The sequence below is a fragment of the Triticum urartu genome, chromosome 1A, assembly GCF_056163025.1.
Source record: "Triticum urartu cultivar PI428250 chromosome 1A, HENAU_Tu73, whole genome shotgun sequence".
In the NCBI taxonomy this organism is placed as follows: Eukaryota; Viridiplantae; Streptophyta; class Magnoliopsida; order Poales; family Poaceae; genus Triticum; species Triticum urartu.
The window spans coordinates 88,201,380-88,210,901 of NC_141873.1; the positions used below are offsets into that span (position 1 = coordinate 88,201,380).

The window sequence follows — 9,522 nt, forward strand, 5'->3', positions numbered from 1 at the left end:
TATCCATCACTGATCCATTGCCTACGAGCTTTTCACATATTGTTCTTCGCTTATTTACTTTTCCGTTGCTACTATTACAATCACTATAAAACCAAAAATATTACTTTTGCTATCGTTACCACTATTATCATATTACTTTGCTACTAAATACCTTGATGCAAATACTAAGTTTCCAGGTGTGGTTGAATTGACAACTCAGCTGCTAATACTTGAGAATATTCTTTGGCTCCCCTTGTGTCGAATCAATAAATTTGGGCTGAATACTCTACCCTCGAAAACTGTTGCGATCCCCTATACTTGTGGGTTATCAGCTATTGCTGGGGAGGGTGGCAGTGGTGGGAAAGATGGGAGTTTTTTGGGTGCTAGAGCTTGAAGATGGGAAGACAGAAGCAAGAGGAAGGCATGGGGAAAAAGAAGGTATTTTACCCTCTTATAGGTGGTGAAAAGACCAAACGCCCCCTCTCAAGCCGTAAACCTTGCCTGTTCCCAACGAGATCATGTGTTAAGGCGCGGTTGGGTTACCCAAATCATATTGATGAGAATCTCGTAATAGGCGGGCACAATCTCTGTTTTGACGAGACGTGCCAATAGAGGTTAAGCCTCGAAAAGCGAAACGGGAGACGTGAAAATGGTTCAAAATGTTGAAGAGTCAAGTGTGACACTTCGCCAAAAAAGTTGTCAGTAAAAGACACTGTTCCTGTTTTGATGTCTTGCCTTCGTGGCTAAGGGTTGTATTGATTATGTAGAGCCGGACACAGCTCCTTTATGCAGGAAGCTGACTTAAAAAGATTCAGGAGGAGGAACCTGCCTTGCAATGCCGAAGATAATCTGCGTGTCGATCGAACACATCGTCATCGAAGACTGGTTCAGGGGTGATACATCTCCAACGTATCTATAATTTTTTATTGTTCCATGCTATTATATTATCCATCTAGGATGTTTTATATGCATTTATATGTTATTTTATATAATCTTTGGGACTAACCTATTAACCTAGAGTCCAGTGCCAGTTTCTGTTTTTTCCTTGTTTTTGAGTTTTACAGAAAAGGAATACCAAACGGAGTCCAATGGACGTGCCAATTTTTGACGATTTTTTATGGACCAAAAGAAGCCCCGGGAGTAAAAGAGTTGGGCCAGAAGAGTCCTGGGCCGTCCACGAGTGTGGGGGCGCGCCCTACCCCCCCCCCCCCCCCCCCGGCGCGCCGCCCTATCTCGTGGATGACTTGGGGACCACCTAACTTGTTCCCGACGCCAAAAATTCCTATAAATACAGAAACCTCCAGAAAATAACCTAGATCGGGAGTTTCGCCGCCACAAACCTCTGTAGCCACCAAAAACCAATCGGGACCCTGTTCCGGCACCCTGCCGGAGGGGGAATCCCTTTCCGGTGGCCATCTTCATCATCCCGGCGCTCTCCATGACGAGGAGGGAGTAGTTCACCCTCGGGGCTGAGGGTATGTACCAGTAGCTATGTGTTTGATCTCTCTCTCGTGTTCTTGATTTGGCACGATCTTGATGTATCACGAGCTTTGCTATCATAGTTGGATATTATGATGTTTCTCCCCCTCTACTCTCTTGTAATGGATTGAGTTTTCCCTTTGAAGTTATCTTATCGGATTGAGTCTTTAAGGATTTGAGAACACTCGATGTATGTCTTGCATGTGCTTATCTGTGGTGACAATGGGATATTCACGTGATCCACTTGATGTATGTCTTGGTGATCAACTTGCGAGTCCCGTGACCTCGTGAACTTATGCATAGGGGTTGGCACACGTTTTCGTCTTGACTCTCCGGTAGAAACTTTGGGGCACTCTTTGAAGTTCTTTTTGTTGGTTGAATAGATGAATCTGGGATTGTGTGATGCATATCGTATAATCATACCCATGGATACTTGAGGTGACATTGGAGTATCTAGGTGACATTAGGGTTTTGGTTGATTTGTGTCTTAAGGTGTTATTCTAGTAGAACTCTAGGATAGATCGAACGGAAAGAATAGCTTCATGTTATTTTACTACGGACTCTTGAATAGATCGATCAGAAAGGATAACTTTGAGGTGGTTTCGTACCCTACAATAATCTCTTCGTTTGTTCTCCATTATTAGTGACTTTGGAGTGACTCTTTGTTGCATGTTGAGGGATAGTTATATGATCCAATTATGTTATTATTGTTGAGAGAACTTGCACTAATGAAAGTATGAACCCTAGGCCTTGTTTCGAAGCATTGCAATACCGTTTGTGCTCACTTTTATCATTGGTTACCTTGCTGTTTTTATATTTTTCAGATTACAAAAAACGTATATCTACCATCCATATTGCACTTGTATCACCATCTCTTCGCTGAACTAGTGCACCTATACAATTTACCATTGTATTTGGTGTGTTGGGGACACAAGAGACTCTCTGTTATTTGGTTGCAGGGTTGTTTGAGAGAGACCATCTTCATCCTTTGCCTCCCACGGATTGATAAACCTTAGGTCATCCACTTGAGGGAAATTTGCTACTCTCCTACAAACCTCTACACTTGGAGGCCCAACAACGTCTACAAGAAAAAGGTAGTGTAGTAGACATCAAGAGGCTACTGTGGGAGTCCTGGATTAGGGGGTCCTCGGGTGTCCGGATTATTCAATATGGGTCGGACTGATGGGCCATGAATATAAAGCAGAGGACCATCCCCTGTGTCCGGATAGGACTCCCATATGCGTGGATAACAAGTTTGGTGTCTGGGTGTACTTTTTATTTCCTTTGCAAACTGACTGTGTACAACCCTAGGCCCCTCCGGTGTGTATATAAGCCGGAGGGGTTAGTCCATAGAGGCTAGGAGAAATATCATAGGCTAGAAAACTAGGGTTTAGCCATTACGATCTCGAGTAGATCAACTCTTGTAACCCTTATACACATCGAATATAATCAAGCCGGACGTAGGGTTTTACGTCCTTTAAGAGGGCCTGAACCTGGGTAAACATTGTGTCCCTTGTTACCATTGATCCTTAGATACATAGCTTGGGACCCCCTACCCGAGATCTGTCGGTTTTAACACCGACAGCCACCTTCTCTTGCCTTCCCCTCGCAGGCATACAAGGAAGGGGAGTGCTAGAGGGCAGGAGCCCAAGAGGGTCGTCCGGCCACCCTTGGGGCGCCTCCTGGCTACCTCCCCTCCCTCCACCTATATATATATATATATATATATATATATATATATATATATATATATATATATATATATATATATATGTTACTATCCATCACCCAGGGTGCAGAATAAGTTATTCTTCACCCGATGTAATATTACGATCATTTCATAATTAAATTACGTTTGGAATTTAAATAGTTACATTTATATTGATTCACTATGTAAAATTTGACATAAGAAAATAAAAATATAAGTATATATAGGGTGGGTCTATTATGATAACACCCCTTAAGACCTTATTCTAATAACACCTACCCCTTATTCTGATAACACCTGATTATTGTCTCGTCCCGCGAACCGAACAACCCCATTACCACTAACCGAACCGCAACAAAAGTACGCCCCCACCAGGCGCATCCCCCACCCCCACCCTCCCGCAACCCATCCTCCTCCCCCGATCCAAATCCACACCTCCCTCCAACTTCTACCGGTGCCGCCGCCAGAGAACCACCCAGTGCGCCGCCCCGCCGCTATCCACCTTATACCAGGGCCTTCCCCACCCCTCTCCTTCCTCCTGACGGGCCATGCGTTCCCCTCCATCTTCCTGCGCTGGACCTTCCTCGACCACGCCCACGTTCAACCGCCTCCACACCCCGGGAACGAACTCCACCGGCTCCAAGCGTCTCGCGCGGCTGCCGGCGTGGATCCGGGCACGCCGACCCCGGGCACCTCCCATGGCTGCCGATGTAGATCCGCCCTAGGAGCCATGCGCGACTGCCGGCACGGATCCGGCAGCGCCGCTCCCAGGCACCCTACACTGCTGCCGGCACGGGTCTGCCCCCGCCGCCCCGCCATGGACAGATGTCTCAACCCCTCGTGCAGGTATCTTCTTCCCCACATGCAGGTCGCCGCCGCAGCCCATGCCTCGAGCGGTGGTTGGGGTCGGCATTGGTCCTGGCGCCACTGCCTCAGGTCATGGCCGCTATGCCGGTGCAGCCGTCCGGTGGCTCAGAGGGCAAAATTTCATCTAGCAGTACACATAGAGACATGTGTGGGGCAATCACTGACTCTGCAGCTCGCTATTGTTTTTCTTTCAGTTCTTTCGTATGAAAAATGGGCCGATTTCTCTTTAGTAGTTTTTGACTTTTTGTGTCTCAGATTTTGCCATGCGTTGCATCTCGGCTGTGTTCTCCTCCTTGCCGAGTTGGTGGCCATGCACGGCAGACTCCGGCGACCACATACCCGCCACCGTGCTTCGGCCACTTCCAGCGGCGCCGTCGGCCATGCCCCTGGTCCTCCTCTACCCCCCTGAACCTCTGCCATCCCCTTCACCAGTGCCCACTCTGGCCGCCCACCGCTCCCCTTCAACCGAAGCAGTTCTTCCGAGCGACCCCCACAGCTCTCTCCTCCCCCATATGCAGATCACTGGTAACACACCCCCTTCCATGCCGCATTTTATTTGGGCAATGTCAGTACGCATCACCTGTTGTTGCAGTCCATCCCACGGGCACCTTCAGTACGCATCGCCCCCACCTTGGTTAAAGCTCTGGCTCCCCTGGATCAAACTGCCACCGGTGAGCTTTTTTTCAGAACCAGTGCAACATTGTGCGGTACCATGGCGTCCTTTGTGCAGTGCAGATGGGCGAGGCGTGCATTTTACTTGGAGTGGGCAGAAGGTTCTTTAGCTGCGTGATCAAGTTAGCCGGAGGAAAACAGGGTGTTACCCCTGATACACTTCGGTTGGGAGACCGTTGAAGTTGGTGAAGTCATATTTGTGTGTGTCATGTGTATATAATTTCTTTTTCTTTGTTTTTATGTGGATGTTTGCTTGTGTAAACTTATATTAAAAATGTGTCTTTTGATTATTATTTGCATCATTTATGCAGTGCACTTATCTCCCCCAATGTAGTGCGCTGGACTGTGGCCATGCAGTTCGGCAGCCGCACGCCCGAGTGTCATTTAAATTGTTAAATTTGTTGAGAAAAAACAAATGCAGTTCGTCAACCCCACACATGCAGTGCATTGTGTTTTGTTTGAAAAAATTTGAGGGAGTACTTGTCGAACATGTTGCAAAAATACGTTTGGAAAAGTTTCTGTTTCATAAAAGAAACCATGCAGCTCGCTTCCCTGTTCGATGCAGTGCGGTTTTCATTCTGAAGCAGTTCGGTCGGATGTGTGATGTTGTTCATCCCATAAGTGCAAAAAATTGTTATGGAAACAAAAAAAAAGTAATGTGGTTCACTTCTTGATAGTGTTGTGGTTCATTTACACCCGATGTGAAGTGCACTCTACTTTCTCGTCCTTGAAAAAAATTACGTTTGAATAAAAGAAATCATGCAGTTCTCTTACCCGTCTGATGCAGTGCAGTGGTTCGTCCGATGCGGTGCGGTTTTCAATCGGATGAAGTACCCACGTCGATTTGGGTGTCGCGAAAAACAGAGTGTCCGCATTTCGGTAAATTTGAAATTCCTCTTAAATCGTAAATAATTAGAGAGAGTGTTCTACATGAAAAAGTTGCGCCTCGTCGATATCTTTCCAATGGCGTATCGCTTGAATCATTTCGACCACTGGTTTGTAAAAATTTCGCGAAAAACGGCCGCTGCCACTCGTCATCCACCGCAAGATTTTCAAAATTAACTTAAAACTGTAAGGAATCTCAAAACCATTTCTACATATGAAAGTTGCGCCTTGTCCATAGCTTTGCAACGACATATTGCATGCCTCGTTTCGACAAACGGTTAAAAAACTAGAGCAAAAAACAGTACCGAAAATTTGAAATTTTTTGAAAAACAGAATTCCGCGATTTAGTAAATTTGAAACTGCTCTTAAACCATAACGAATTAGAGAAAGAAATACATATGAAAAAGATGCGCCTCGACGATATCTATCAAATGATGTATCATTTGCTTCATTCCGACGAGCGGTTTAGAAAAAATGCAAAAAAACGCTCGCTGCCACTCATTGTGGGCCGCACCATTTTCAAAACTGCTCTTAAACCGTGAGGAATCTCGGAAAGTGTTCAACATGTCGAAGTTGCGCCTAATCCATAGCTTTTCAATGATATACTACATGCCTCGTTCCGACAAACGGTTAAAAAACTAGAGCAAAAATAGTACCAGAAAAAACACTACATGCAGTTTTTTGCCACGGGGAGTTCACTCGCCTCAGTACTGCAGCACACTTGGTTCAAACAATGACGTGCACTTGCATTGAGTGTGCAGTGCGGAAGTGTTATCAGAATAGTTATTCTAATAATATTATCAGAATAGACCGGCTGTATATATATATATATATATGGGAAATTTGATTTTATACCCTTAGTTGTGTCCCCCTCGGCAGGTTTGCCCCTAGTTTCGGAAAACACTCGTTCTTGTCCAACTCACTTTGGTTTTCTTATGCTTTTGCCCTTCCGGCACGGTTCCATCTAGTCAGCGCGGTTTGACCGCTACCGGCGCTAGTTTTTTGGACATTTTTACCCCTCTTGCGGATAACCCTCAGTACCCCTTCGTCCTCAGCCAGCTCGCGTGAAAAACAGAGGGAGGGAAGGCACGACAAGTTTGGAGGGGGAAGCGGGAAGCAGGAGAGAAAGGATCTGTGCACATGGCGAGCTCGGGCTCGTCCAACTTCTCACCAGTGACCGGAGAGGTAAGTAGTCCCTTGAATCTATGAATTTGGTGCTCCTCCACCCCATCCCACTTGAATCTAGGGATTTCTAGGGTTTGTGACATTTGGGGGAAATTTTACCTTTGTTTTAGGTCGATGGGGTCGGGATTGTGCAACATTCGTCGGAGTTTTATCTTCCCGACGAGTCCTATTTCGGCTTGGAGTTTTTGTCGAAGCATCGCTGCCCTGGCCATGGCCTTGTCCCTGCCCGCCGTGTATCATGGGGAGGAGCTAGCAGTGGCCGCCGTTTTTTAGGTTGTCCATTAGATGTAAGTTTTTGTGAATTTGTGATAGATTTAGTTTTTGTTGATTTGTACTCTCTAATGTTGATTACTCTGACTTGCAATTAGTTACCAGAAGAGTGTGAATGGGTGGTGTGGGTTAACCCAGCTCCTCCATTGCGTGTTGACCTTGCTTTTGAAGACTTGCACGCAGAGGTTGAAGGCAGTTGGATCAAATGTCACCATCTGAAGAAGGAAAACATGGAGCTGGCAAGGAAGAACAGGGCTTTGAAGAAGAAACTTAGAGAGAGAGATGAGATGTTGCTGGTGTGGGCATTGCTGTTAGTTGGAATTGTTATGTTTGTTGTACTGGTATGGTAGATGTAGTTTATCGATGTATCTGAAGTGAAGATGTTGATGGAACTCTACTTTGTTTGATGTAACTTTGCAGTTGCAGTTGAATTGATGTCACTTTATCTGATGTAACCCTAGTTGAAGACAAATCTTATGTGATGTCCAAATGTGGATGGTAGATGAAGATTTGTCGTCGACGACATATCTTATGTGATGAGTCCAAATGTGGATGGTAGATGAAGATTTGTCATCGACGACGTCGACGACAAATCTTATGTGATGAGTCCAAATGTGGATGGTAGATGAAGATTTGTCGTTGACGACGTCGATGACAAATCTTATGTGATGAGTCCAAATGTGGATGGTATATGAAGATTTGTCATCGACGTCGTCGACGACAAATCTAAATGAGACCAAATGTGGATGGTGTAGAAACAAATCAACATGAAGTTGAACAACAAAATAGTGATGGACAAAGGAGATAACAGCAAGCAGCAAACAGTAAATTGCCTAACAAACATTAAGCAAGTGCATAATAGCCAGTGCATTAAGCACTCAGAAGTTCACATAGTCAAGTGCACAGATCAACATCTAGTTCATAACAGCATCAAAACAAATAGAGCACAATACTTAAACATCTAGAACTTTAATTTTTTGCTCCTGGTGTTCTTGGTTGGGTTTGGAGCTTCCCTTGCCTTGCTTCTAGTGTTCTTAGCTGGGTTAGGGGCAGTGGGTGGAGCTTCAAATGCTACTGGTGCTTTCTTTGAAGGAGAAATAACCTTGCTGTCAACACTGCTTCCAGTAGCTGAACAGAATGTATTTGCTGGTTGCACCCCTCCACCTCTCTTCTCTTTCACACAATTTGGAGAAGCTCCTCTATCTGCTGCTCTTTTGTAGTTTTTCCTAGTGCTAAAACAATTGCAAACATGTCACAATTTGTAAGGTATCCATTCAGATAAGATTTATGGATTTGGGAATTGGACATACCTTACTACACTTGCTTGTGTAGATGCTTCATGTGATGGTTCCTTTGGTGGTGGCATTTGCTGCTGGACAACATCAGGTAATGGCTCATCCTCATCCTCATCTTGCACTTCTGCTTCTGCTGGCTCATTAGCTGTAGGATGATCATCTGCATTTTCAGCACCCCAATGTTCTTCTTCTCCAAATGCTGAATCTACAGATTGTGTGCAGCCCTTGGCTTGGTGTCCATATCTTCCACACCTCTTGCACTTCTTCTTCCTAGGCCCAAGGCCCTTTCCTTCACTGCTAGCTCTAATCCTCTGCTTTCTGGGCCTGCCTGGTGCTTGCTTCTGAACAGGAGCACATAATTTGAAACCAGGATCTACAGTGTCCCACTGTTGCTTGCCTTCCAAAGCAGGTAGGTTTTCAGCATATGTAGCTTTGAACATCTCAACAGAGTAGTACTTGTGGACATACTTGTCAATAGCACTAGCATCACCTCTTAGAGCAGTGATAAAGAAAAGAGCATGGATGCATGGCTTACCAGTGACCTGCCACTATCTACGACTGCAAGTCCATTTTTCCAGGTCTACTAGGTACCTCCATTCTCTCTTCTCTCTATCTGTTGCAGTTACCTCAACTTCTGTTGGGCTTCTCCTAACAATAGTCATCTCCAAACCTTTAGTTTTCTCCATTAATGTCTTCATTACTGCTGGTAAGATGTAGTGGCCAATGAAATGGTCAATGCAAATTCTTTTTCTTAAGTCAAACTTCTCCATAATATATTGCCTAATCTTGTCCAACAGGTCCACTAGGTGTAGGCCCTTGTATTTCTTGATTTTGGAGTTGAATGATTCAGCAAGGTTGTTGTTAACATAGTCAACTTTGCTAAACTCAGTGGAACTTGCTCTAGCCTAGATTTTTGTGTGGTGCTGCTCAAGATATTCCTTTACTTTCGGTCTGCTCTTTAGCTGGTTCAGATGAAAGTTGTGCTTCTTAATGATGTAAGTTAGTGAGCAAGGCCATAGATTGTCATCATAAACTTTTCCTTTGAATTTCTTGCTGAAATTTTGGGCAAGATGCCTCATACACTCTCTGTGCTCCACTCCTGGGTAAACATCATCAACAACACTCTCCAGTCCTTTGCAAGCATCAGTATGTATGACTAAACCTTCAGGGTGTCCTATTGCT

The 9,522-nt window shown here is 45.0% G+C and overlaps 1 long non-coding RNA gene across 1 annotated transcript; it reads left to right on the forward strand.

The window, feature by feature from the left end:
- The first annotated feature begins 3,562 nt into the window (after positions 1–3,562).
- LOC147990167 (uncharacterized) lies at positions 3,563–4,995 on the forward strand. Its single transcript, XR_015598927.1, has 2 exons — positions 3,563–4,558; positions 4,626–4,995. It is a non-coding gene; the product is annotated as an uncharacterized LOC147990167 (long non-coding RNA).
- Positions 4,996–9,522: the final 4,527 nt, after the last annotated feature.